This window comes from Hippocampus bargibanti, linkage group LG06 (assembly GCF_051943395.1).
Source record: "Hippocampus bargibanti isolate YZ-2025 linkage group LG06, ASM5194339v1, whole genome shotgun sequence".
NCBI classification, from domain to species: domain Eukaryota; kingdom Metazoa; phylum Chordata; class Actinopteri; order Syngnathiformes; family Syngnathidae; genus Hippocampus; species Hippocampus bargibanti.
This window is the reverse complement of record NC_142739.1, coordinates 22906082-22933877: the sequence shown is the minus strand read 5'-3', so window position 1 is coordinate 22933877 and position 27796 is coordinate 22906082. Positions and strand designations below refer to the sequence as shown.

At 40.1% G+C, this 27796-nt stretch overlaps 1 long non-coding RNA gene across 1 annotated transcript in view; it reads left to right on the top strand.

Moving 5' to 3' along the window:
- LOC148896834 (uncharacterized) overlaps positions 1-27796 on the top strand; it is a 138302-nt gene that overhangs the window by 35483 nt on the left and 75023 nt on the right. Inside the window, exon 2 of the long non-coding RNA XR_016115265.1 lies at positions 13680-13818. This is a non-coding gene — a long non-coding RNA (uncharacterized LOC148896834). The remainder of the gene's footprint in view (positions 1-13679; positions 13819-27796) is intronic.

The window sequence follows — 27796 nt, the reverse complement described above, 5'->3', positions numbered from 1 at the left end:
TTGAAAGGCGCTTTTAAATGAAATGTATTATTATTATTATTAATGTATTTTCACCAAATTCTAAGAGAACAATGGAAAATAGGAATGGTCTAAATGATCTTGTGACAACAGGGTGAATTACATTTACGAAATATCTTGAAATCTATTATAAGACGCTTTAAAAAATTTCTTCCATTCCAATTAATAAATATTACATGAATTGGTCCGATAATTTGTATGAACTTAATTGAATAAATAAATACAGAAATACACCATGTATATGGGAAAAGTTTGAAAATACACCATTCATCGGGGGTGTGCGTTATACTCCGGTGCGCCTTATACAATGGAAAATACAGTAGGTTCCCAAACAACCTTTGTTTGGGATGAAAACTTCGTGTTGATCCGTGTTGATGGCGAAATTAGAAGGAAAACACATGAATAACGCAATGGAATAGCCCAGGGATGTATCATCAGGGCCCTCAAGGCCTTTTCTGCTGGCCTAAAACACAATCAGAAGAACAGAGATGTCTGTAAGCTCTCAAACGTACAGCTGTGGTCCATTGATGAAAATGTTTGTTCAGCCGTCATCTGTACTTCTTTGAAGGTGTCGGACATTTCACTCCTCATCCGAAAAGCTTCGTCAGTGACCTAAAGTTGTGCTGGTAGCCCTAGCCCTATGTACAATATCACTAATGGACAGGGGTGGAAGTGCTCTCTGATTTCGGATCGTGCTTACAACAGACTTCTGAGATCGTTACCATATGGGTTTAGTCATGCTGATGAGGTAATACCAGTGCGAATGGGGCAATCAGAGGCAATCATAGGACATTATCAGTCAGTACAAAAGAAGTAATCCGATTAGTTTAGAGCAGGTACCTATCATAGATGAGGTCTGGCACCGCCACCTCTGTCCATTAGGGATATAAAATGCATTATATAGGACCTGAGCTACCAGCACAACTTTAGTTCGCTGACGAAGCTTTTCGGATGAGGAGCGAAACGTTTGACACCTTCAAATATAACGGCTGAAGAAACCTTTTCATCAAACATAGAGATGCTTATCCGCTTCTACCGAGATGCCCATGAGCTCGGCAAACTCAAAAGGTGCAGTGCTGTTTGCGTGCCCCTTTTACTCTCACATGGGCCCCAACATGGCTGCATGCATGTGAGAGGAAGTTGAATTCCCCCCTGATGCCTGATAATAACGCCGTGCCCAAAGGGGTCAATAGGATATCATATTATCTTCCTGTGTATTTATCATGTATGTACTTACCTGTACATCTCCCCCACCGCCATTTTTTATTTCCCTGTGCCTGTTAGCGACAAGCTCCTGCATGGGATACTTTGGGCAGGAATTTCTGCATCTCGACTCGCTGTCATCTCGGCTGACAGCAGAGTAGCTGAGAGATGAAGAATCAGGAAACAGCTTTTATCTTGTCTGTCTCCTGCCTTTTGCTCCCAACTCCCAACTCTGCATCTGAGTGTGAGCCAGAAAATGTAGGGTGTGGGCTTGTTGGCTGACGACGGTGATGTGTGTGTGATGAAAGTAGGAGATAGCGTGGTAATATTATTACACAGGGAGAGATGAGAGGACTTGAAATAGAAAAGCTGATGGCGACATCTCTCGAAGAAAATGCTTTGTTTTCCCTCCTGGCATTTTTTTTAATGTATTCAGACAAACCTACAGTGCTCCGATGGTTAAACAGGCACGGCAACAACAGATGAAGAGTGTGAGCTGGTGGTTTGGAGGCTGCCGCTTTCTACCCCAAATGCCTTCCAACTTGCTCTCTCACTCCCTCTTTTGTTTTGCTCGTCTTCCCCTGGCTGAGCTGTCGGAGTGAACTTGAGATGAATGATCCTCCAAACATCTGATCACTAACAGAAAATTGCTAGGCAGGATGTACAGCCTCTTGCAGTTGAACCACCGCCACACAAATACTTGCAGGAAACTGGATATGGGCCCTGTCCAAAAGTATAGGGCCTGTTGAACAAACCACCCAAAATAGCCAAGTTCATTAATGAGCGCTATTGATTTTGAGGTTTATTGCAGCTATTACTAATGTACAGCTCGGTTTATCAATGTCTCTAAATGAAAATAGTTTGAGTAAGAAGTTTTATTCCAGTTGAAAACGAATAATCAGAATCAGAAAGCCTCTAAGAGTCCCACAATGGGGAAATTTGCAGTCCACAGCAGCAAGTGCGGGGGGCGGGGGTGGGGGAGAAAAAAAACACACAAACTGTCCAGATTGGCAAATATAAGAATAGAAGAAAAGCATATTGATAAATGACTGGATTAATGAAAACATTGAACCAAAAACTACATTTAGATTGTTGTTTTCAACATTTGGCGTCACTGTCTTAGATTGGATTTGATTGGATGACACTTTATTGGTCTCACAGTGGTTACCATATTTTCTCATGTATAAGGCATACCGTAATATAAGGAGCAACCCAATTGAATGGTGTATTTTCAAACTTTTCCCATATATAAGGCGCAGCGGACTGTAAGGTGCATCTTGAACGAATGTAAAACGTTTTCCAAATATAATATATAAATATATAAAAGTCTTCCACTTATAAGGCGCACCACATTTTAAGGCGCTACAGTCGAGGCTGGTGTTACGCACGACTTTTTCTATGAGGGGGAAATGGAGTCGGTGGCTGCTGACAGTAGTTGCCAGACCTGTTGTGGCTCAATATGACTTCACATATAAGGCGCACCTGCGTATAAGGCACATGGTCATCTTTTGAAGAAAATCAAGGTTTTTTGTTGCGACTAATACACCGGAAAATAACATATTTTAAACAATAATGGAAAAAGTGATCGTTTGTTGCTACAAGTGACACATTGAGAATGTCAATATGCCAGTCTTATGAATGAGTCATTTTCAAATATCATTGGACATTACTGTATATTATTCTTGCCAAGTTACGTTGGAACAGCTGAAGGACACTTCGATACAACTTGTCCCAAATGCCCCTCTGACTGAAGGAAAAACAGTATTTGAACGTATATAATTACCCATTAAATAAAATTATAAAATCAACATGTTGCATTTTCCAGATAATCGCTGCTATAATAAAAGTCCCAGACATTGACATCGACGTATGTTGTTTTAGAAGCACACTGACTTGTTAATGCCTGACTGAGATTTAGCGCCACACTAATCTCCAGTCAGCACTTCTGTCTGAAGCTTAATGGTTTTACTGTGCTGTGGTGCGGCTGCAGTTTTGTATTTGACATTCACACACGCACATACACACACACACTATGCATTTGCATGGGCGCGAAATGCAAAGACTGACCTTGGCTAACAAGCACTCTTAACTGTAATAGACTTCTGCTGAATCTACGCTGCCTTTTTCCCCCACTTCCCCGACCATACCCGGAATATAAGTGTGCTATTGCTGGCCGATGGTGTTTTTCATTTGACTAAAAATATCAGCCTGCGTGTTTTGGGTATTTTAGATGCTATAAAACGTTTTTCTGATGTCATTTAGTGTCATCTGGTTGGCGACCAACGGGTGGCGCTGTCGGCCCCGCCTGCACCTGTACAGTTGCTGGTCGTCCCGATCAGTGGCGGACTGCCACGTTCGGATTGGTGACCAACGGGTAGCGCTGTCAGCCCTGCCTCCTGCCTCGCAGGTGCTGGTCGTTCCCAATCAGTGACATTTAAAAGGACTCCCGGCACGACCATTCGTTGTCGGGTCATTGTATGCTTTGTATGCAATTGTATGCACTGTGTATGCATTGTATGCTGTGCATGTGTTTGTTTCACCTTGGCGGACTTTTACTCTTGGTTTTCTTTTGATACTTGGTATTTTTTTCTGTTCAGATGATTTTGATGTTTTACATTTAGTTCCTTCTCACTTTATTTTAATACAATTTGTCAAACACAACCGCCTCCTCCCTCGCCTGCTTCATCACCAAGCTAGTGAAACCAAACCGTGACAGTTAGGAAACAAAAAAATTGTGTCGGTTGTCCTTTAACAATGGTGGCTGAATGGCCTGCTTATAGTATCAAGAGAACTTTATGGATTAGCCTTTATTAGTCCTACAGTGAAGAAATTTACATTTCACAATAGCAAAGTAATGAAAGTACGAAGAAAGGAAAGTAGAAAAAGAAGTACAGAAGCTGCTGCGGCGCCATCTTGAAATAAAAAAACAAAAACAAAAAAAGCACTTAATAAGAAAAATAACAAATAATGTGACACAACACAAAATAGACAGTCATTCAATCTTAAGCACTTTCTGCACCTTATTTGTTGCATGAAGCAGTTCTAGATGAAAGTGTAGAGGATCAAAGCGTCCTTTTCACCAGTGGATCAGAGACATAATGGTGGAATGTGCACATCTGCTACAATCTAAATGTTGAAAGCAAACACTAAGCTGTAGCATCCATTGACCAAAAGAGATTGTCTCACATCTCCTGTCCCACGTAAATCCGCTTCAATTCCAAGCAGCGACTGTTCCACACATTCATGGGCGCTCTGCGCTGACGCTCCTTTCTTCTCATTGCGGACTGTTCAAATCAAAAACAGTGCTGGCATATTAATGCTGTTGAAAAGGCGCAACTTTTTTTATGTGGAAAATAAAGTTTTACAAATACGAGTCATAAGAGGTGTAGACTTTCTTTTCCCCGACTGAAATCAATTTAAATCAAAAGTAAATTTATGCTTTTTCATAGGACATTTTTCATTTGTCAGCCGTCAGCGCTCCCAGCATTAAATTTTCCACTACCATCTGATTTCTTCTGTCCGGAAAGGATTGAAGATTTATTTCATTACCTCTTTAATGGCAGTCCATCAATTAGAGCACAAGTGATCGTGCAGCTCCATTCACCATGTCATTTCGGTTTTTAACTCATATATGGTGATAACAAACCTCAACAGTGATTTAATGAGCGTGTGAATTCCAGTGTCCATGTGTGTTTGTGACATTCGTGTTATTTTTATCTCCTGTGTGGTTTGTGCGGCAATGTGTCAATGCTTTGTTCTCCCACCCCCGAGCATGATGATTCTCCTCTGTCAGCAAACCACGAGCTGGAAAATAGACCTCCATTATTATGAAATTCACTCAAGTGGTCAAGGATTCAAAGCTCTCCTGACTAAACTCGATGATGATCAAAAGCATTTTTGTGTGTGTAAAAATAGGTGGAACTTGAAACATAATTGAGAAGATAATTGATTCTAAACGCAAGGGTATCAAACTAAATTTTTCGCCACATATTGTATTACATTCAGAACACACAACAAATCTTTTCCTTTCAGCGTTTCCCTTCAAGGGGTCGTCGCCACAGCGAATCGGTGCGCACAACAAATCATTGTACAAAGTGGCTATCTAGCTAGCTAGCTATCTATTAGCTACCTATCTAGCTATATATTTATTAGCTAGCTATTGAGCTAGCTATCTATTAACAAGCTATTAGCTATTTAGCTAGCCTTCTATCTATTTGAGTTATTCCGGTTTGAGTGAACGCCGGCGCATGTGGCTGCCGCTGCTCACCCACAGAAAAAAATTATCTGTAAAGTGACCTTGAGAGTTTTGAACGGCGCTTATAAATGAAATGTATTATTATTGTTATTATTATTATTAATTAACTCATTCATTGTCATCCTGAATTTATTCAGGAATTGAAAATATGATGCGGAGGGCCATTCCCGAATTTGTTCAGGTTTTTTTTCTTGCTTGGGTACCGATGAAGCAATGGCCACCTTCCACAAGGTTTCCCTTTCGCAGCATCTCCCTTTTTTTTCCATCTTAAGGCTTTGTTCCAGCTTCAGCTTTTGTTCAAGCGCTATATAAACCAATATGTTTTGCATTGTATTTTGGATAGCCAGCCTCATTTCAAGCTCATATAATTCTAGACCCATATAATTTAGGAACTAACTTTTTTTATGAAAGAAGAGAGTAAGATTTTTTACCCTGCATTGGATGTTCATGTAGTCCTAAAATTCAATATTCTATGGGTCCTGGAATTCGAGTGACAATGACAAAAACCCTGGCATGGAGTGGACACATTTTTGCACATCGTCTGGCAGTGAATGAGTTAATGTTGATTTGTCATGAGGGTTTGTTGAAGGTCACAACCCAGATGAAAAATCATTATTCGCCGCTAGTGGAATTCAATCTTTAGTCATGATCTTTAATTGTACATTTTTTAGATCTAGCAAACCAAAAAAGAAAGCTAATTCTATCATTACTCATGGTCAAGTAAACCATTTTTATGTCTCTCTACACATGCCAAAAGGTTTCTACCAGCCATTTATTCATTTGATCTTTTTTTTTTTTTGACGTTTTATCTCATCGAGTTCAATTCTCGTTGATTTGCTAGCAATAGATTACAGTAATATAACAAAGCATCTGGTGATTGTGGATTTCCACCAAAATTGTAACTTCGGTCCATGCATTCATTTTCTTCTATTCCTTGTTCAGGCTCACTCGATTTGTAACCTATCCCAGCTGTCTTGGTGTGTGATTGACAGGTGATCAGCCCAGGATGCGCCCATCCTCTCACCCAGAGACAGACCAATCACCCTTAGTTTCAAGTTTTCAATTGGAAAACTGGAATAGTTGGAGCTATCCTCGTGTAAACTCACCCGAGGGAAAAAACAGTTGAAAAAAAAACACCCTCCATTTTGCTGCCCACTTGATGGTTAACACAGAGTGAATCATTGAGAACTGCCCAACTATCCAATAAACACAAAGTCAAGATTGCAAGACAGTTATACTTTCCACATTTCTTGTTATGTGAAGGAATAGTAATTTTATATCGCTATCTAGCTATCCAGCTAGCAGTCTTTCTAATTTCCCCATTGTGGGCCGAATAAAGGTTTTCTGATTATGGATTCTGATTCTTTCTATCTTTCTATCTTTCTATCTTTCTATCTTTCTATCTTTCTATCTTTCTATCTTTCTATCTTTCTATCTTTCTGTCTTGCAGTCTTGCAGTCTTGCAGTCTTTGTCTTTCTAGCTTTGGCTTTTTAGCTTTGGCTTTCTAGCTTTGGCTTTATAGCTTTGACTTTATAGCTTTGACTTTATAGTTTTTTAGCATTGTAGCTTTTTAGCCTTCTAGCTTTCGTGTTAGCTATGCAGCTATCTTTCTAGCTATGTAGCTATCTTTCTCGCTATGTAGCTATCATTCCAGCTTTCTAGCTATCTTTCCAGCTTGATGGTAAATGGTGAAGATGGTAAAAGAAGCCTATGTTCCTCATCAAGTGTTTAATGCTGAGGAAACCGGAGACTCCATTCCATCGTCATTAACGATCATCACAAAGGTAAAGAAAATGACTTCATTGTATAGTACAGTTTATTTCTTTAATTATAATACTATATCACATTTATTATACATAAAATAAGGTATATTTTGTGTAGTTTTAAGGCTTACAAAATTACAAAGTAGAAAATTATGTTTTATGGGGACCTGTGAAGGGATTATTCTCCTTTTAATGGTTTCCTATGGGAAATTATTTTTTGGGATACACACTTTTCGCCTTACACACTCTGTCTGGGAACCAATTAAGTTCGTAAGCCAAGGTCCCACTGTGTATATATATATATATATACAGTAAAGTCTCGTTATATTGATATCGGATATAGCGATAGTCCCGGTTATATCGATACTATTTCTATGCACGCACAGAGAAAATTACATGCAAACAGGGTCGGATATATCGATAGTCCCGGTTATATCGATATTTTTTCGGACTCCCTTGAATATCGATATAACGAGACTTTACTGTATATATATATATATATATATATACTTTTTTTCCCTTGCCGATAGAGCGGGTAGAGAAGATTAAAGAAATCTTGTCATGACAAGTAGGGAAAAAAGGAGAACACACTTGAAAAGACTTAACAAAACCCATGACTGAAAAGGAAAACTTCAAACAGAATCAAAACGTGCAGACGTTGAAGGAAAGATGCAAATGTAGCACCTCAGGCTGGATGTCTACTTCCTTAGCCGACTGTCAATCTGTCTTTACATCTACCTTGAATTTCTTCCTGTAAAACAAGTGGCATTTATCCTTCATCTTGCTGAAAAAATTGATATCGTTGTTTACTCTTCTGTTGTTTTCCTGTCACAAAATGCCTCTTTTCATTGCCAACTCACTCCACATTAGTATCTCCATTCCTGTATCCGTGTACTTACCATTGCGTGGCAACAATAGTGCGGGAAGGAGTGGGTAGGGGGCTGGGGACTCTTAAAATAGTACTTTTAAGATCGGTTCAGATCTAACCACAATGAGGTTTGATCAACGCTGATGTGTTTGTGTCTCTGACGCTTTACTGGCGGACAAGCTGTCACAGTCGCCTGCTCTGCAAGTCCCCATGGACTGATTATTATAGAGCTGTTATCTCGCTCTTGCAATAACACACACACACACACACAACACACACACACACACACAGAATGCATGCCGTACCGCACATCACACCCAAATCTCCGTCATCACAACCACTTTAATTAGAACAGAGCACAAGTTTGCGTGCAAGCGTTTGTCTGCCTGAGCGTATCCTGTTCATGCTGTGATTCCCTACCCACACTTGAGTAGGAAAAAAAATTCTCCAAAAGTACCCATTATATGCATGAAAATGATGTAATCCTAATTCCTCGCCACGCGTTTTGAAAGGAAACTCTTGTCTGAGGTAATATGCAACGCAAGGCATATCACGGCTCTTTTCTTGCCCCCTTTTCTCAGACGCCACACTTCTTTTTCCTCCGCCTTGTTCTCTCTTCTGTCTGACATCAGAAGCCAGAGCAGAGGCTCGCATGTTGCGCTATGTGTGGGTAATTCCCACTGACAACGGTGTTAATGGATGACAATAGCAGAGAGGAGAGCGCCATATGTTTGAGCCTGGGGCGGCAAGGAGAGTGGCAGAGCGCACAAAGGCGAACAAAGACAAGGGGGAATGAATGAGAGAGTGAGAGAAAATACAAGGAAAGAAAGGGGGATAGAAAGTAGAAATATGAAGTCTGGGAGGGGTAAAGGGGGGAGCAGAAGGCAGTTGAAGCACCGGTGAACAACATTCACAGGGAGCGAGGAAGAGATAAATCAAGTGGTAGATGCTTGAAAATGAGCGAAAAGAAATTGAAGGAAACGATACAAAGAGAAAAATTCTTGTTTCCCTGATTTATTTTTCCTTTTATTCAACAATTGCAGTAGTGGGCCGTCGATTTCATCGCTAGGCCATCAGTGGTGCTACGTCTGAATCAATCCAGACTGAAAAAAAAGTGTGGTTTGATTTACTACAAGTCCACTAGAGGGTACCATTAGCTAAGAAATAACTGACATCATCATAAAAATGAAAACGTTTCAATAAAGCTTGGCGAGTTTGGGCCAGGAATAATGAATATGCCTATAAGTTTATCGCACAAATAGCATCTTTGCTAACTGCATGTGTGCCTGATGAAAAAACTCCAAAAAGTGACATAATTAATAATAATAATACATTTTATTTTAAGCGCCTTTTGAAGCTCTGAAGGACACTTTACAGTCACAGCCAAGCATAGACACTATAGTAAATAAAATACAATTACTTATAGAATACAATAAATAAAATACAATTATAAATAGAAACTAGAGAGCTACACAGAAAATGCAATTTTAAATAGGTGGGTTTTGAGATGGAATTTGATTGCCACTTACTTCTCGTGGCTACTTAAACATTTTTTTTTACCTCCAGTTCTTTTTGGAAAATGAAATGCAGTGATACCTCAGCTTATGAACTTAATTGGTTCCCAGAAAGTGTGTGTTTAAGGTGAAAAGTGTGTCTGCCAAACATTTATCTCCCATAAGAAACCATTAAAAAATAGTATAATCCGTTCCCATGTCCCCATAAAACATAATTTTCTACTAAATAAGCCTTAAACCTACACAAAGTATACCCTATTTTGTGTATAATAAATGTGCTATTGTATTGTAATTAAAGAAATGAACTGTACTATGTAATAAAGTCATTTTATTTACCTTTGTGATGGTCGTTTATGTAGTTGCCTCTTGATGATATCTGAGTGAAGTTGCTGTGCTTTCTCGGCGATAATACCCTCATTCACACGGTCCCCTGCTAGCTGCTTTTCGGTAATCCAAATCAACAGAAGTTTGTCAACCTCTTCTATTGCCTGAGACTGTTGCTTAGACAACACAGAAACACCCTTAGCCACATGTAGCAATGGTCGACCTAGGACATTGGTACTGGGCACTAAATCACACAAACACACACCTCGTTCATTTTTCTCGATGATCTCCTTCTTCTGCTTGACTGGGGTCTTTTTCGGTCCCATAATAGCAAAAGTACTCCACTCGATAACAAACCACGTCTGCACTCAGAGAAAGGCTGTGTGGAAAAAGTAGTCCGCCAGCCATCGTGGCGTTCCGTGTGGTTTGGTTCGTCTGCTGAAAACTAGTTTGTACGCCAAGAGTATATTGTCGCGAATTTAGTGTTTGTAAGCCGAGGTAACACTAGAGTCCATAATGCCCTTTCCATGCCATTCAAGAGGACTTTTTATTTATTTATTTATTTATTATTGTGATTTTGTTTGCCTTTACTGAACATAGAAAGAATGCACCTGCAGATAACGTCTGTGTCGACGTGACTTTGATAGCTGCTCGTCCCGCTTCCCCAGCGGTTTTATGTTGTGACGTCTCGCCCAATTGAAGACACAGTAGTTTAACAAGGTTCTTGACCTTAACAGGAGCTGTTAGCCAATTGGCCGTTAGAGCTAGTGACTAACATTAGCCAACGATAATATTACTTCTATTCATCTTCTTCACCTTACATGTCTTGTACGTCTTTTTCAGTTTTCTACACACACACACACACACACACACACACACACACACACACACACACACACACACACACACACACACACAAACCAGTCTAAATCCTTACATACTGATTCAAATTCTCAAGTTAATGGTCCCCATGACATAGAGAGATAAAAGAGGTAACATGTCAAATACAGTACAGGGACGCGTGAGAAAAGGTAGCAGGGACAGCTGAGAAGCAGAAGAAGTTATGAAGGAAAAAAATGAGTGTTGATCTTATTGAAATGGAAATAGAACGAGCCAATTAAAAAATATTCTCAAGGAGCTTGTTTGTATCGCCAGCTCTAGTAGATGATATATACAGCACATTATGACAAAATGAATATGTATCTACTCAGCTTCTGAGTTACCACTCCTATTCTGAGTTTGCAAATGTCATTTTGCTCCACAGTCACAACAACAAACTGTATAAATGTATTTTTCACTTGGAATGTTCAAAGTCACCCCATAGAAGAATGACATTGACCTCAACACTACTATACACAACCATTCAGCAGGTGTTTTATGCAGCAGATGAACTGAAAGAAACTAGTAAACACCCCCCACCTTTCCACACTCAAATTTCAGGTAATCTCCCACCATATTAGCAAACAAGTCTCTCACAAAAAGTATCAACTGTGCTCTGGAAATTAGCCAGCGTTAAAGATTCCGAGACGGTGTTAAAAAAAGAATGTTCGTGTTGCATGAACACCACAATAATAAAATAACCTGTATAGTCCAGTGTGTATCCCCAAAATTTATTTCCCATAGGAAACTATTAAAATGAGAATAATCAGTTCCCAAGTCCCCATAAAACATAATTTTCTACTTTCTAATTTTCTAAGCCTTAAATCTACACAAAATATACTTTATTTTATGTATAATGAATGTGCTATGGTATTATAATTAAAGAAATAAACTGTACTATATAATAATAAAGTCGTTTTATATACCTTTGTGATGGTCATTGATGGCTTGATGGAATGGAGTGGCCGGTTTCATTAGCATTAAACACTTGATGAGGAACGCAGCCTTCTTCTTTCACCATCTTGAGGAATGATCCAATGTCCGTGCTTTCTCTGCGATAATTTGACCTAGTTCCTCATCAATTGTGTTCTGTTTAGCTGGGTTGATAGCTTTTTGCATCAACTGTACAGATGGCTTGTGCGGGTTATTTGTGGAGCCTGATTGATGGGAATTTTAACCTTGCAGTCTACACGCTGCCTTTGAACTATCAAAGTTGAAACAAGTCCAATTTTCACTGTTTATCCATTTTGTCACTCTCTGTCGCCTGCCTGTCTCTTTAATGTTTAAACCACCGCGCCTCACTTCTGAGATCTTGACCAATCACGTGGCTTTAACCGATGACTGGGGGGGGAGGGGGTAGAGGACCAAAACAAGCCGGCTGCCATTTTTCAGCAGCTCTGTGTGTATCCCGAAAAATAGTTTGTATGCCAAGGTAAAATTTCCATAAATTTAACATTTGTAAAGCGAAACGTTCGGAAGCCTAGGGGTTCGTAAACCAAGGTACACTGTACACAGTTTGGTTCAGGGTCGCCACAAAATGTACAGAATCCGACATCAACGGACAGTTAGGACACCAGAAAAAAAAATCATTGGCACCGCCCTACCCACACTCGAGGACTTGCACACTGCAAGAATCAAGACAAGAGCGCAGAAAATCCTACTGGACCCTCCCTACACTGCTCACCACCTTTTCCAGTGACTACCCTCAGGCAGGCGCTACCAATCCATGCGCACAAAATCAATTTTCAGAGACAAATCCCTTGTGTGTTCTACATACTTGGCCAATAAAAATGATTCTGATTCTGATTATGATCGGTTGTCTAACTGGGATGTCATTTGGATTTAATGAATCTAATTTGAATCCATGCATGTACATCATAATTGAAATTGGTTTGAGTCAAAATGATTGTCTTCAGCATCATTTTCCTGTTGAATCAAACCTCCCTATGCGAGGACACATTTTCACATAATGGTATCTGATGAAAATGATTTTTGCCTCAATGCTTGGTTTCAAAGTGAGTTTTCTGTTTCAAATTGTTAAAAATATGATCAACTCATTTTACTGTAAAGACATTTTCTGAGTGGATTTCCCCCTTGAAGCCTGAAAATTGTCACAGAACAGGAATTCAATGAAATGGTTTCATCAGCCGCCCTACATATTACCAGGCCAACTTTAGTTCGCTGACAAAGCTTCTCAGATGAGGAGCAAAACGTCCGACACCTTCTAAGAAGTACAGATGACGGCTGAAGAAACCTTTTCATCGATGGACCACTCCTGTACGACTGAGAACCGACACAGACGCACAGAACGGGAAGTTAATTAGACGAGCAATGATTTCCCAAAGTGTGATGGAACAAAAATGTTTTTGAAGGCAGCTTGTGTCATTGTTGTTGAAACAGAAGGAGAGCAGGTTGCAAACAACACAAGCAGCCAAAGTGATTCTACAGTATGTCTGTCTTCACATCCAGGCCAGATTGTGTTGCACTAGCCTCGCTTCCTCTTCCTATTTTTACATCTAAAGTGTCTCGCTGTGAAGCTGAATTATCTTCGCATTCATCCCCCTGGAGAATGAAAACTTTTCAAAGTCTACCTGTAAGTGTTCCCAGTCTACATTGGTCCAACGCTAAAGTCATTGAAGCCTTCAGCCACTAGTTGGATGAGCGAACCCCCTGTTGCCCGAATCACCTCAGCCTTTCGCGAACACTCTGAAGGACAATGAATCTCCCAGGACCTCATTTGCTGTCATGCGATGCTCTACCGCACCTTCACTCCAAGCGGGTGAAACCATAGCAGATATAATGAAGCACCATCTTTGTTTCGCCTCGCTCACCCTCCTGTGTTTTCTTTTTGTAGTCGCCTTTTGAAAAGCGTGCGGGGTCTTGACTCCCAACGTGAGCCCGAAGCTTCAAGAAGGGGGAACCTCATGAAGATCTCCACCCCTCTCGATTCTGCCTTTGATTTTTGTCATCTTCTTTGTGCCCTTTGGACTTGGGTGAGTGGATGACACAGTGCGGGGAGAGGACAGTTCAAACGGTTGTTCTGTGATAGTGCGTATAGCCCGGAGCAGGATATGCTGCAATAGTATCGCGTTCTCATGACACATCACGTGAACAAAGATGACTGCTTGTGGTATTAAAGGACAACCGACATCACGTTTTTGTTTCCTAACTGACATCAGAAAAACGTTTTATAGCATCTAAAATACCCAAAACACACAGGCTGATATTTTTAGTCAAAGGCAAAACACCAATAAAAATGACTTAAAGTGAATTGCAAAAGCAATTGAAAATGTTTGCGGGGTATCTGAAGTACATGACATTACTCACTCAGCTAGCTGAAGGAAGCATTAGGAGTGGATGGTTTTGTTCCCCCGAGGTTCTTTTTTGAAATGAACTGTAATCATCGAGCTACTCGGGTCACTTCCTGCCTTAAGTGCGACTTTGCCTTGAGGTGAACAAGCTCGCGACCCTCATTATAAGCTTGCACTTGGCTACACTAACACTGCAATAAGCTGCAACTAATTGTTAATTGCGGCGCGTGAGTCATTTAGATGAAATCCAACGGCTCATTATTTATATACAAACTCATTGACCAACCCGTAAAATGCTCTGGCAGATACTAATTGCATTAACCGCAAGAGCTGTAACAAAAACCTCTGCCTTTATAAATAAGATGATCCATCACTATTTTCATATAGCTGCTGCGATTTGATATTCGTTAATATTGTCTCTATTTTTCAAAAATGATTCCATACCTCTTTTTAATACATATGTTGACATTGTCCAGGTTCTTAAACTAGCCTGTGGATACAAATATACCACGTAAAATGTAAATTTGCCTCGACATGAATAATAACAAGGAAGGATTTTTTTTAGTTTATTACATTTTTTTCAACGCAAGTCAGTCTTGGAAAAAATAATGCAGCCATGAGACCTCTGCTCTCTGTCACAATCTCTGACAGCCTTTCAGATGAATGCTCGCTGCTCTCCGCAGCTGACTTTGTTGTTTTCCCAGGCAGCCATGTGCAACTAGGCTAATGAGTACATTTAGCGAGAAAATGCTGAGGTAACGTTTTCATCACACTGTGTGTGTGCGTGTCTGTATGTGTGTGTGCACGCCATTGGTTTATTAAGGTCACTGTGAGCCACTGAAAGTTTGAGCTGAAAAAACTCATTAGAGACTTATCCTGGCTCTTTCATCACACCATTCTGCCCCCTTCTCATAGTACTGGGCCCGCCCTCATTGTGTGTTGTTGTTTTTTTATCCATTCTTTCCACTGTTGCTTCCTTCCATCCTCGATTTCCATAGGAATTGGTGAAAATGTCATTTTGAAACATGAAGAGTGAAGGTCAATAAAACAAATTTCAACGGTCGTTAGTTGAAGGTTCTGACAATGACAAACAAACAGCCGCACTCCTATCGACCTGCACTAGCTGAAGAAAAGGGGTCAGGAGGGGCCATAAGGAACACTCAACTTATACAGTATAAGTATATTGAACTGTCTTTTATTGCAGTGATATAACTTTGAAGGAAGTGCCATATTTTCAGGAGTCTATTAGCCAGTCTGTATCTATCCATCCATCTTCCATCATTCATCCATCCACCCAACCACCCAATCCATCCATCCATTCATCAATCCATCCAACCATCCATTCAATCCATTCATCCATTCATCATCCATCCATCCATTCATGCATCTATCCAACCTTCCATCCATCCCATCCATCCATCCATCCCTTCCACCCATCCATCCAATTATGCATCCATCCAATCATGCATCCATCATCAATCCAGTCCATTCATCCATCCACCCATTTATATCAATCAATCCATCCAACCATCCATCCAATCCATTCATCATACACCCACCCATGAATCCATCCATCCACCCCATGCATCCATCCCATCATCCATCCATCTATCCATCCATCCATCCATATTGATATTCATTTGTAGTTATTTGACACATTTTGACAGGATGATGCTTTTTTCATAGGTATATTATTCAGTTGCCATGCCTTGAAGCCACCATGACTTGAACGAGATAAAATCAATTCAGACTGTATCTGCGCGACCTCTTTTTTTCTCATGTTATGACATTGACACTCACACAAGGTCAAGAGAACAAAAGCCATGCAATGTCGCACAGATGTTAATAAAATATTGCTCTTCGGTCTGACGAGTCACAGAATTAAGAAGGTGCAAGCAGATTTGGTGTTAGGAACATAAACACAAAATGACTTTGCACTGAGCAAATCTTGGATGAATTAATCCTTGGAAGATGTGTTTGCAGATGTCTTACTTATGTGCTCTCTATCAATGTTTAACATTTGGCCTGAAATAAGCCGTGGAAAAAAATATTCAACTCAAATGAAATGTTTTGCATTGGACACACAGAGGACACATGTTTGCCGCTGTTCATGAGCAGTAGTGATAAAGACAATTAAACAATTATAATTTTAAAGGACAACCGACGTCTCCGGACAACATGTGTCCATAATTTGTAAAATGGCTTCAAATGACTTCTACTGGCCGTATTTATATAAGATTCCACCGCATATAGCTATATTTTACGTTTTAAGACTCGCTCTGAATATTCAGGAAGTCTTATTTTTGAGTTGGTGACGAGTCCGTACGTGACGTCATGAAAGGACCGCCCCCTGACTGAAAAAAGACACATTGTAGCAGAACTTCCATCACGTCAATGTATTTTGCTGTACATGTTTGGTCTGAGAACCGTGTTGCACCCAAAAACCGCCAGAAGAGGGCATCCAAGCTCCATATAAGGAATTTATCAGCCTGTGGAAGCGGAGGTAGCCACTGGAGGTCGCCATTTTGTGCCTCTTTTTTTTTGGGTTAGATTTTCCCCCAATGTTGCCTCAAAATGGCACATATAATTCTTTAATCGATTGCAAACATGTATGCTTTCCTCTTCAGAACTATTTGAATCATATTCACAACTGGATGTGTAACAAGAAAGCATATTCTCCGAATCTGAAGCCATTATTTGGATTCTCCAGCAATGCAAGACGTCTTGGCGTGACGTCACGAACTGGGGGCGGGACTTTCTGAAAATGCCCATTTCGCAGCTAAATTTTTTTGCATATTTTGGATAATTTAAGTCATTTTTATTGGTGTTTTGCATTTGAATACAAATATCATACTGCGTGTTTTGGGTATTTTAGATGCTATAAAACGTTTTTCTGATGTCAGTTAAAAAAACAAATAGTGACGTCGGTTGCCCTTTAAGAGAACAATAGAAAATAGGAATGTTCTAAATGACCTTGCGATAACATGGTGAATTAAACTTGATATCCTGAAATCTATGATAAAACCTTTTTTAAATTAATTCTAGTCCAATTAATACATATTAGATAAACTGATCCTGTATTTTGTCTAAATGTATTTAAATAAATTAAAAAAAAGAAATAAATAAAGGGCATTTTTTGATCACACTTATCCATCAGTTGCTCCGACTCCCAACATGATATATTGAGAAGCAAAGCAATTACAAGGTTTGTGCCCAGCAAAGCGTGAAAACTATGCATCCCATCATCACACAAATGACACATCTGCTGTGACCTGGAATGAACCACCTCTTTGTGGAGCACCAACGGGTATGGCATTTTTTTGAGGGGCATGTGGTGTCTGCAATTCAAAACCAAGCAGTCCAACTCATTTGTTAGACTGCGTTGTAGCGCATCATTTAACAACAAATTTCTCCAAAGACCAAAAATTTGGAGTTGAACAAAAATGTTCAGTGAAAATAGTCTCCTTGTCAGACTTTCTGTTCTTATTTAAAACCTTTGTGTTCACTTCCATTCACTTCCAGTTGCTAAATTTGCTTCCCACAACCTAAATTATCATCATATTTGGCGCTCTAAAACAATCCAGATGGCCACCATAGGGCTGATTCAGGTTTTCATCAGCACATTATGAAATCACAATCATTCTTCAATTAAAGTCAATGTTGCAGGCATTAAGTCTCCCGACATGCTCGTATATCTTCATAATATACGCGTCAATGTACGATCTTGAAATATTTCAGCTTCCCGCTTAACTTTATTAAGATTACAAAGTTAATTACATGCACGGTGGACACTTATTTGGACTAAAATGCAAATTGAGCTCACTTTGTCCAGTTTTCAGTTCCAATACAACATCATCGTTTTTGTCTACAGCAGGGGTCTCAAACACAATTTACCCAGGGGCCGCTGGAGGCAGAGTCTGGGTGAGGCTGGGCCGCATCAGGATTTCCACAAGAAAATCACAGATAAAACAATGTTCTCAAAATCTTTTTTTTTTGTGTGTTAACACAAAAAATTAATTAAATGAACAAATGGAAAAACGAATAAAAACTAAATTAACCAGCAATAAATAACTAAAATAATTATAATGATCATAAGGCAGATACAGACGACTGAAAAAAAACACAGGAAAAACTAATTATTTTAATAAAGTTTCAAATGTCTGTATTTCACAGTTCTTTAACCTCATGTTGATCTTAGTAAAGATTTTTTTTATTTTTGGGGGGTGTTGGAAGAGATGCCAAGGAGAACTTTTCTATTGGTTAACGTAATTCATCATTCCAATATTAAAAGTCAAGCAGCCCTCCGCAGCCCCGAGTAGCACCAGAGCAGAAGCTGCTCGACGGCAATAAATGTATTTAAACTACAGCCGATGTTGTTACTGTACTTCCATCTGTGGGTTTTAAAACCTCATGAGTGACGGAAGACAGAAATACATACTTCATAAAAATGTTCGCAGCTTTCAACTAAAGCTGCAGATTGCTTTAGAGGCTGAATCTCCCCCACCCACCGCCCAGCTCCACAACTCCCCTTACCCCAATATACCCATACAACTGCTGTTTTAATCAGCTCTGTTCCCTAATGGAAAAGTGAGGAAAAAAAAAAGATGTTGGGGATTAACAATAACGACAGAATAATTTTGCAACCGGCAGTGTGCATGGCATACAAATACAATCATTACTGTGTAAATTTGAGTTGTTTGTGCTTGTCTCCTTTGCACTTTCTGTCAAAATGGCAGAAAGGGCAATGTCACACGTGTATCCAAGCATCCTCATATGCATACACATAGCTGTAACGTTACACATGAAGGGTGTCGGTAATGGGATTCCACTGAGGCCCATGTGACCACACCGCACTCGGCTAAGGTCATCGTTAGCACAGACGAGGAGGGAGGCAGAATTTGGATCTGGGCACATACACTGTGTGTGTATATATATATATATATATATATATATATATATATATATATATATATATATATATATATATATATGTGTGTGTGTGTGTGTGTGTGTGTGTGTGTGTGTGTGTGTGTGTGTGTGTGTGTGTGTGTGTGTGTGTGTGTGTGTGTGTGTGTGTGTGTGTGTGTGTGTGTGTGTGTGTACACGTACGTATGTCTATATATGTATGTATGTGTGTATAGATAGATCACACACAAAAAATATTCCAAGTGGTGTGAGAATTTAATACCTCATCAGTGTTTCGTTTTTTTGAAAGTTTTTTTTTCCCCAAGTGCTTGGTAAAAGTCAGGCATATCTTTCCTGCTGTCCCAGCGCCGTCCCCCCTCCATCCATAATGTAAAGGTGCAGAAGGTCTCTCAATGTGTACTTACAGACTCTATGACTCCCCTTCAACAAAAATAGAACCAATAAAGTGTTTTTTAAAGGTCAAAAAGGTGCTCTTCCATTTCCCTCTCCCCAATTTCCCTTCTTTTTCCTCCTCTCTCACCCGCTTGGAAAAGGACTGTTTTTGCCTGTCCAGCAGTTTACTGAGAAGCATCGTTTTATACCCCAGAGAGACTCTTTTCGCAGTATGTGTTCGTCTTGTACAAGTGGCTATGTGATTCATGTTCTCGTTCGTGATTGTGACTGTGTATGTGTGTGTGTGTGTGTGTGTGTGTGTGTGTGTGTGTGTGTGTGTGTGTGTGTGTGTGTGTGTGTGTGTGTGTGTGTGACAGAGTATTTATTAACGGCCATTTGCTTCCTTTGCCAGTGTGTGCTTGTGTGCATGTGTGAACGTGTGTTCCCCTGTTGTGACAGTGCTGAAATCCAAGCTGACATCCCCCTCTCCATGCAACAGCATATGCCCCTCAGCAAGACCACTGGGAGACTACAGAGTGAGCGAGAACAAGGGCGGGCGGGATGGAGGGCAAGAATAGAGAGTTTGAGGAGGGGGAATAATGAGTAATTGGTTGAAATAAGAAGAGCAGAATGAGAGGGTAGAGGAGAGACAACCAGCAGAGGAAGCACAGGAGAGAAAGCACCCCCAACGTGCCGCTGTTGAGTCCCGCTAGCGTTGGCAAGTGTTAAATGTAAAGCTGCTGGCTGACTCGCCACGCTCCCAGATCGTATTCTGCACTCGACTGCTTTTGTCTGACAGGGGGAGACAGCGCAGTCCCACTCGCTGATGGGAGCCCACTTCTAATGATCGTCTTTTTTTCCTTGTCCTGCTCCTTTTATGTATTTTGGCACCACAGGGTCACAGTCGAGAAAGCAGTATCATGCTGGACTGAACTTTACATAAAAAGCTGGAGAAAACTTGAACTCATAATGTGGCTCAGCGGTGTACCTGAATGGGCTTCCGATAACATTTTCGCATAGTCCTGATGATGCAATGGATGTTCTTTCACCAAGATCAGGGCATTGGGTGGGAAATTCATTTGTGCAATTAATTAACAAAAAAAAATGTGAAAAAAAGATACATTAATATTTCAAAGATTTGAACAAGTCATATTTTTACGAAGAAAAAAAGCTGCAATACTTACATTACTAAAAGTATTTTTTCAATATAAAGTCTTTATCTCAGAGGAAGAAATTAGATTCATTTTTTAAAAACAATGTCTCATTATGGTGTTAAAATAAAACATAAAACAGGAAAAGACAGTACAGGCCCAGACAAGACAGGACAGCACAGGACAAGTCATAACAAGACAGGACAGGTGAAAGTCAGGACAAGACGGGACAAGAAAAGACAAGACAGGACAGGTGAAAGTCAGGACAAGACAAGATAAGAAAAGACAGGACAGGACAGAATGGGCCAAGATGGGACAGGACAAGTCAGGACAAGTCAGTGCAAGTCAGGACGGGACAAGACTGTACGAGATTAGACAATATTGGACAAGACAGGACAGGGCAGATGAAAGTCAGGACAAGCCAGGACAAGATGGGACAAGACAGGATAGGCCAAGATGGGACAGGACAAGACAGGACAAGTCTGGACGGGACAAGATTGGACAAGACCTGACAAGACAGGACAGGACAGGTGAAAGTCAGGACAAGACAGGACCGGACAAGTCATAACAAGACAGGACAAGACAGGACAGGACATGTCGTGACAAGTCAGGACAAGACAAGACGGTACAAGACAAGACAGGACCGTACACAGCAAGACAAGACAAGACATGACAAGACGGGACAGGACAAGACAGGACAAGTCATTACAAGACAGGACAAGACAGGCACAATGATTACCACGAGTGGTGAGAGACGTGGGAAATCCAGCCGAGAATAAAAAGAAAAGGACCACTAAAGACAAAAGCATCTTGAATCCAAGTTGTTGTCCTAATTGCATCTTCTGTCTTACCTGCTGTGTGTCTCTTTAATAACCGGGACATAAATGTTATTGCTTCCCCAATGGAGAGGATGATATCGTCAAACTGTTGGAAATAAACTTAATAGTGATTCTAGATTGTTTATACAAACAACAAAATATTTAATCCCATCCATCCCGCATGCACTTCTCGGGTCAACAGTTTGTTCCCCATCGCCTCCTGATGGAATGCGCAGTGGGAAGAAAAGACAACAGCCACCTTGGATTAATTTAGTTGCCTAGTAAATGTCCCGTTGTGATGATAGAATATATGCTAATTTGTTCAATACAAATATAAATCTACAGATATTTTTTTTCTTGAAAATGGAGACAGATGTAGTTTTTTTTTTCTTGAGAGCTGACCAAAGCATTCTGGACCAGAAAAGTCAATTAGAATAAAGATTGAACTATCGGCAGATAACCAGTCTAGACAGCTAAAAGCACTGCAAGGCCGCAGAATTAATAGCAACGGGATTGCTTGTTTGAATACAGTGATGTAATCTTGCTTTAAAAAAAAGAGGGAAGAGGAACTTTTAAGCTCAGATGAGTCAAATCTGACAAGAAAAAAGTCTTCTTATACTCTTGTTTAAAAAAAAATGACAGTTTTTCTAACACAGAGTTGGAATGGATTAAATAGTTTAAAGCCATATGCCTACATTCATTTTATTATTAGATGTCCAATTCAGAAAGTATGCAGGGCTACAAGAATCAGAAAATCAAACAAAATTCAAACGGGACCTTTGTCCAGTGTCATGGTCATGACTGCAGTAACCCTTTGTCAGAGTTGTTCGATCGGACACTGTGGACAAAGGCTTGAACACAGAAATATTGTCTTTTACTGCCGGCAGGGGACGCAGCCATTCAAGACAGACACCCAAAATCTGCAGCCCTCTGCCAGGCTATTCATTCAGAGTACAGTGATACCTCGGTTTACGAACACCTTGCCTTACGAACTTTTCGGTTTACGAACGTTACATTTATGAAAATTTTACCTTGGCATACGGACTTTACCTTGGCATCCAAAGTTTTTTCGTACACGGAGCTGCCTCAATGAGTGATGTCTTGTTCGCGAACAAGCCCGTTCTTCTAACAACAAAATGGCAGCCAACTGTTTTTGTCCTCTATTCCCTGCCCCTAGTCTTCGGTTAAAGCCATGTGATTGATCAAGAGCGCAGCAGTGGGGGGGGGGGGAGGGGCGGGGGGATTGAAACATTAAAGAGACAGGCAGACGACAGTGAGAGAGTTTTAACTTTGATAGGTCAAAGGCAGAGTGTAGACTGCAAGGTTAAAATATCCCATCAATCAGGCTCCACAAACTCCCATAGCACATTTATTATACATAAAATATGGCATTTTTGTGTCATTTTAAGGCTTAGAAACTTAGAAAGTAGTTTTGTTGATCAAAACCAAACGTGTGATGGAAGAAGAGAAGAAAAATAATAGTGATTAGCCAAAGTGTCAATTTAATGGGAAAAACGGTTTCACATCCCAATTCAGGCTTATGCATGAAAGACATGTGCTACAATGCTTTACTGCTGTTTTGAGACTTGCTTTGAACAAGCGGTTTACCATGTGCAGGTATATGTCAGGTGAAATGCAGCTTGTTGAGGGTTTGGCTGCAAAGGATTCGGGAAGTATTCATTTTATCACTGTGGGACTTTTTTTTTACTCCCTGAAAGCCCTTCTGGTTTTCTGTTGTGGGTTAATTATGAATCCGTTTGCCCTTATTGTTTTTCATCTCATAATTAGATACCTCCAGCCTGAACATGGATGTTTTGACATTAAAATCCGTGGGCTGAACAACAAAGGTGATGAAATTAAAGGGCAAAGGGGAGGGTGAGAGAGAGAGAGAGAGAGAGAGAGAGAGAGAGAGAGAGAGAGAGAGAGAGAGAGAGAGAGAGAGAGAGAGAGAGAGAGAGAGAGAGAGAGAGAGAGAGAGAGAGAGAGAGAGAGAGAGAGAGAGCGACAGAAAGGAAGCGAGAGCGAGAGAGCGACAGAAAGAGAGAGAGAGAGAGAGACAGAGAGTGGGGGAGACAGAGAGGGAGAGAGACAGACAGACAGACAGGGAGACAGTGAGGGTGGGAGAGACAGCGAGAGACAGAAATAGACAGACGGGGAGAGAGAGAGAGAGAGAGAGAGAGAGAGAGAGAGAGAGAGAGAGAGAGAGAGAGAGAGAGAGAGAGAGAGTGTGAGAGAGACATGGCTAGGGAAACAGTGAGGGGGCGAGAAACAGAGAGAGACATAGAGATACAGAGAGAGAGAGAGAGACAGAGAGCTAGCTAGCTCTCTAGATATATATATATATATATATATATATATATATATATATAGCTAACTAGCTAGCTTCATAGCTAGCTAGCTAGAATAAGAGAGGGAGGGAGGAGGAGAGACATACAGAAGGGCGGCTGCTCTTCTGTATTGTACATGAAGGTGATCCAGTCACGTTTTAACGTGCTGAATCCTTGGATTGGATACATTGGCCCCATAACTAACTACCATTTTAATCTCACACCAAAAGAAAGAAAGAAATAATCCTGACCAAATCATTGTAAATGCCAGCATCAACAGTATGTAATGTTCACAGACAACACTTTCCAGAAAGTCATTATAATCATGCTTTTCCAAAGATTAAATGTAGCTTTTTTTTTTTTTTTTTTAGGTCGCTGCTTCAACCCTTGATTTTTTTGATTCCTTCTCTTCCCGCATTTTCGTCTCCTCCCGCTGCTCTCCTTGCATTTGTTTCAGCACTTTTCAAGAGCTTTTCACAGCAGGACCTGCTGATCACAGACCTCCGTGTAAAATGATTTCACTTGCATCAGTAAAATGTCACGCACGCCGTGTTGAGAGAATGAAAGAACTCAAATGCAGTCGTCACACCGGATGATTGATGACAACTGTAAAGAATAGTTGTGTGATACATTAATTATGCCGCAAATATGTATCCATCCATTATCCAAACTGCTTATTCCGCTTATTCGGAGGCCTGCAGGTGTACAGTTTGCAGTCAGACGTTTCTGATAAGATAAGCAATTTGCAATTACATGCATATGAAATGGAAACAAAGATGATGTCCTGATTTTTTTCTCGGTCATGACAGTGGACACAGAACGGATAGGTTGCATGAAAAGGTTAACAGATGACACATATCACATGATGTCCATTCTTAATGATGCAACTGTCAGTGTCACTGTGGAGACAAAAACTTTACCTCCAGGATGATGTATTTTTACCCTCTGCAGTCTGCAGTTGGGCTAAACAACCTGCCCCCTCCACCCCCACCTAAATATTGAAACTGAACAGGCAAATATTTATTCTCTATCCACTTTCCTTTAATAAAAAAAGCAATACATTAATCTGCAATCAAAAAACAATAATAATAATAATAATAATAATCTTCCTTTTGGCTTTTCCCTTCAAGGGGGCGCGACAGTGAATCAGTGTCCTCCATCTTCAGAGGTTTGATTCACATGTATAATAATAATAATAATAATAAAAAAATCATCATAATGATCATATCATAATGTAATAATAATAATGTATTATTATTGTTGATATTATATTAATTATATTAACTATAATATTATTTCCTGTATATGATACCTGTCCATGTTAAGTGCTTTGTTGCAGCTTCAGCTGTTGTTCAAGCGCTATATATAAATCAATAGCGCCATATATAAATCAATATGTATTCAATTGTATCATTTATTAATATTATTATTATTATTATTATTGATCTTGATTTTAATATTGGTATTAATAACAATAGTAATATTAATATTATTATCAAACTATTTTTATTATTATTATTAATAATAATACGATTAGATTATGATTGTTAATATTAATAATACTATGATAAATAATAATTATAATAAGATTAACCTATGACTGTCAAGTTACCTTGAGAGTTTGGAAAGACACTTATAAATGAAAAGTCACATCTGCCAATTATTAGAAATCTGCCTTAATACTACGTATTTTCAATTTCGGGAAAATTTTTATAAACAAATCCATGGTTGTGCTATGGGCTCACCAGTTTCACCCATAGTGGCTAATCTTTACATGGAAGAGATGGAGAAACAGGCCCTCACATCCTTCCCAGGGACAAAACCTAGACACTGGTTTAGATATGTGGACGATACTTTTGTCATAATTAAGAAACAAGAAATTCAATCCTTCACAGATCATCTCAACTCTGTAGACTTCAACATTAAATTTACTCGTGAGGACATTCAAGAGAACCAACTAGCCTTCTTGGATTGTAAAGTAATTATAAAAGAGGACAGAGCGCTAAAAACAGAAGTCTTTAGGAAGGCTACGCACACTGACCAATACTTACTTTTTGACTCTAACCACCCTTTACAACATAAACTAGGAGTTATCAGAACCCTCCAGCATAGGGCTAAACTAATACCAACTAGCACTGAAGGTAGGGAAAAGGAGTCAAAACATATCAGGAGAGCACTCACTAACTGTGGGTACCCTCAGTGGTCATTCAACAAATGTCAGAAAGAAAGACTAGCGAACGAAACCAATAATTCTCAAGATTCAAAAAGGAGAGGAGTAGCAGTACCGTACATTGCAGGAGTTTCTGAAAAATTACAAAGAGTCCTTTGGCAACATAAAATTCCTACTTATTTCAAACCGATAAACACGTTAAGGCAAAAATTAGTGCATCCAAAAGATAGGCTACCAAATGAAAAACAAAGTAATGTAGTTTATTCCATACATTGTAAGAATGAAAATTGTAAAGAGCAGTACATTGGGGAGACTCAACAAATTCTCAAAAAAAGACTTTATCAACATCGCAGGGATAATACTAGTGGGCCTCAATCGGCAGTACATTTGCACCTAAAAGCTAGCAACCACTCATTTGACGACAATGAGGTTAAAATCTTAGCGAAAGAACATAGATGGTTTGAAAGGGGGGTGAAAGAGGCGATTCTTATAAAACAACAAAATCCTTCATTAAACCGGTCTGGTGGTGTGAGGTTCAATTTGGATCGTTCATACAATAGCCTGCTCAGGCAAAACAGGTTAGGCAACTTTCGCAATGCTGATGAGGGTCGTTATGCTGATGAGGTGATACCGGGGGGAGTGGGTGTAATAGGCCAATCGTTAGTCAGGAATGTAGGAACAATCAGTGGGGCCACAGGTGGGGGGTCCCGCGCCCCCCCCCAACCTGAGAGTAGGGACCTATCATAGCTGTGTCCGGCGCCACCAGGTCTGGACATTAGGGATATATAAATGGGGCCGATACGACCAGTCAGACTTTAGTTCGCTGACGAAGCCTCTTGGATAGGAGGCGAAACGTCCGAAACCTTCACTTTTGTACAGATGACGGCTGAAGAAACCTTCTCATCTTTGTGATTGTCGTTAATGGCTTGATGGAATGGAGTGTCCGGTTTCCTCAGCATTAAACACTTGATGAGGAACGTAGCCTTCTTCTTTCACCATCTTGAGGAATGATCCCTTGTAGGTGCTTTCGCTGTGATAATTGTATCTCGTTCTTCATCAATTGTGATCTGTTTAGCTGGGCTGCATCAAGTGTAGAGATGACTTGTGCGGGTTATTTATGGAACCTGAACAAACGTGTGAGTGTGAGAATAGTGAGAAAATGGATAGAAAAACGTTAAAATATCCCATATATTTTAACTGTTTTCTATCCATTTTCTCACAATTCTCACACTCTCACACTTTTTTTTTGTTTCAAGCTCTGTCATCTCCCTTTTGTGTGTGTGTGTGTTTTCTCACTCTCTCTGTCTGCCTCTCTCTTTAATCTTTAACCCCCCCCCCCCTTGCTGGGTTCTTGACCAATCACGTGGCTTTAACCGAAGACTCCATTTTGTTTTTATTGGAGAACGGCCTCACTCTCTCTCTGTCTGTAACCCGATCCCCCATTGCTGCGTTCTTGACCAATCACGTGGCTTTAACCGAAGACTGGGAGCGGGGAATAGAGGACAAACACGGTGGCCACCATTTTCTTGTTAGGAGAACGGGCTCGTTCGCGAACGACACATCACTCATTTTGGCAGCTCCGTGTGTATCATGAAAAATAGTTCGTCTGCCAAGGTAAAATTTTCATAAATGTAACGTTGGTAAACCGAAAAGTTCGTAAGCCAAGGGGTTCGTAAACTGAGGTCTCACTGTATCTCACTTTCCCTTTTGCACATATTTCCATCACCTGGGAGAAAACACACATTCATCCGCTGGTCTTTACTTGAGTGTATTATTGCAATGTTCTTTATTTATTGTTTTTTTTTTTTTTTGCTCCGGATTCTTGAATAGTCCCGGTCAAAGTAGGACCTAACCTTTCAACTCGAACTATGGCTTTGAAACAGAGGAAACAGGAGG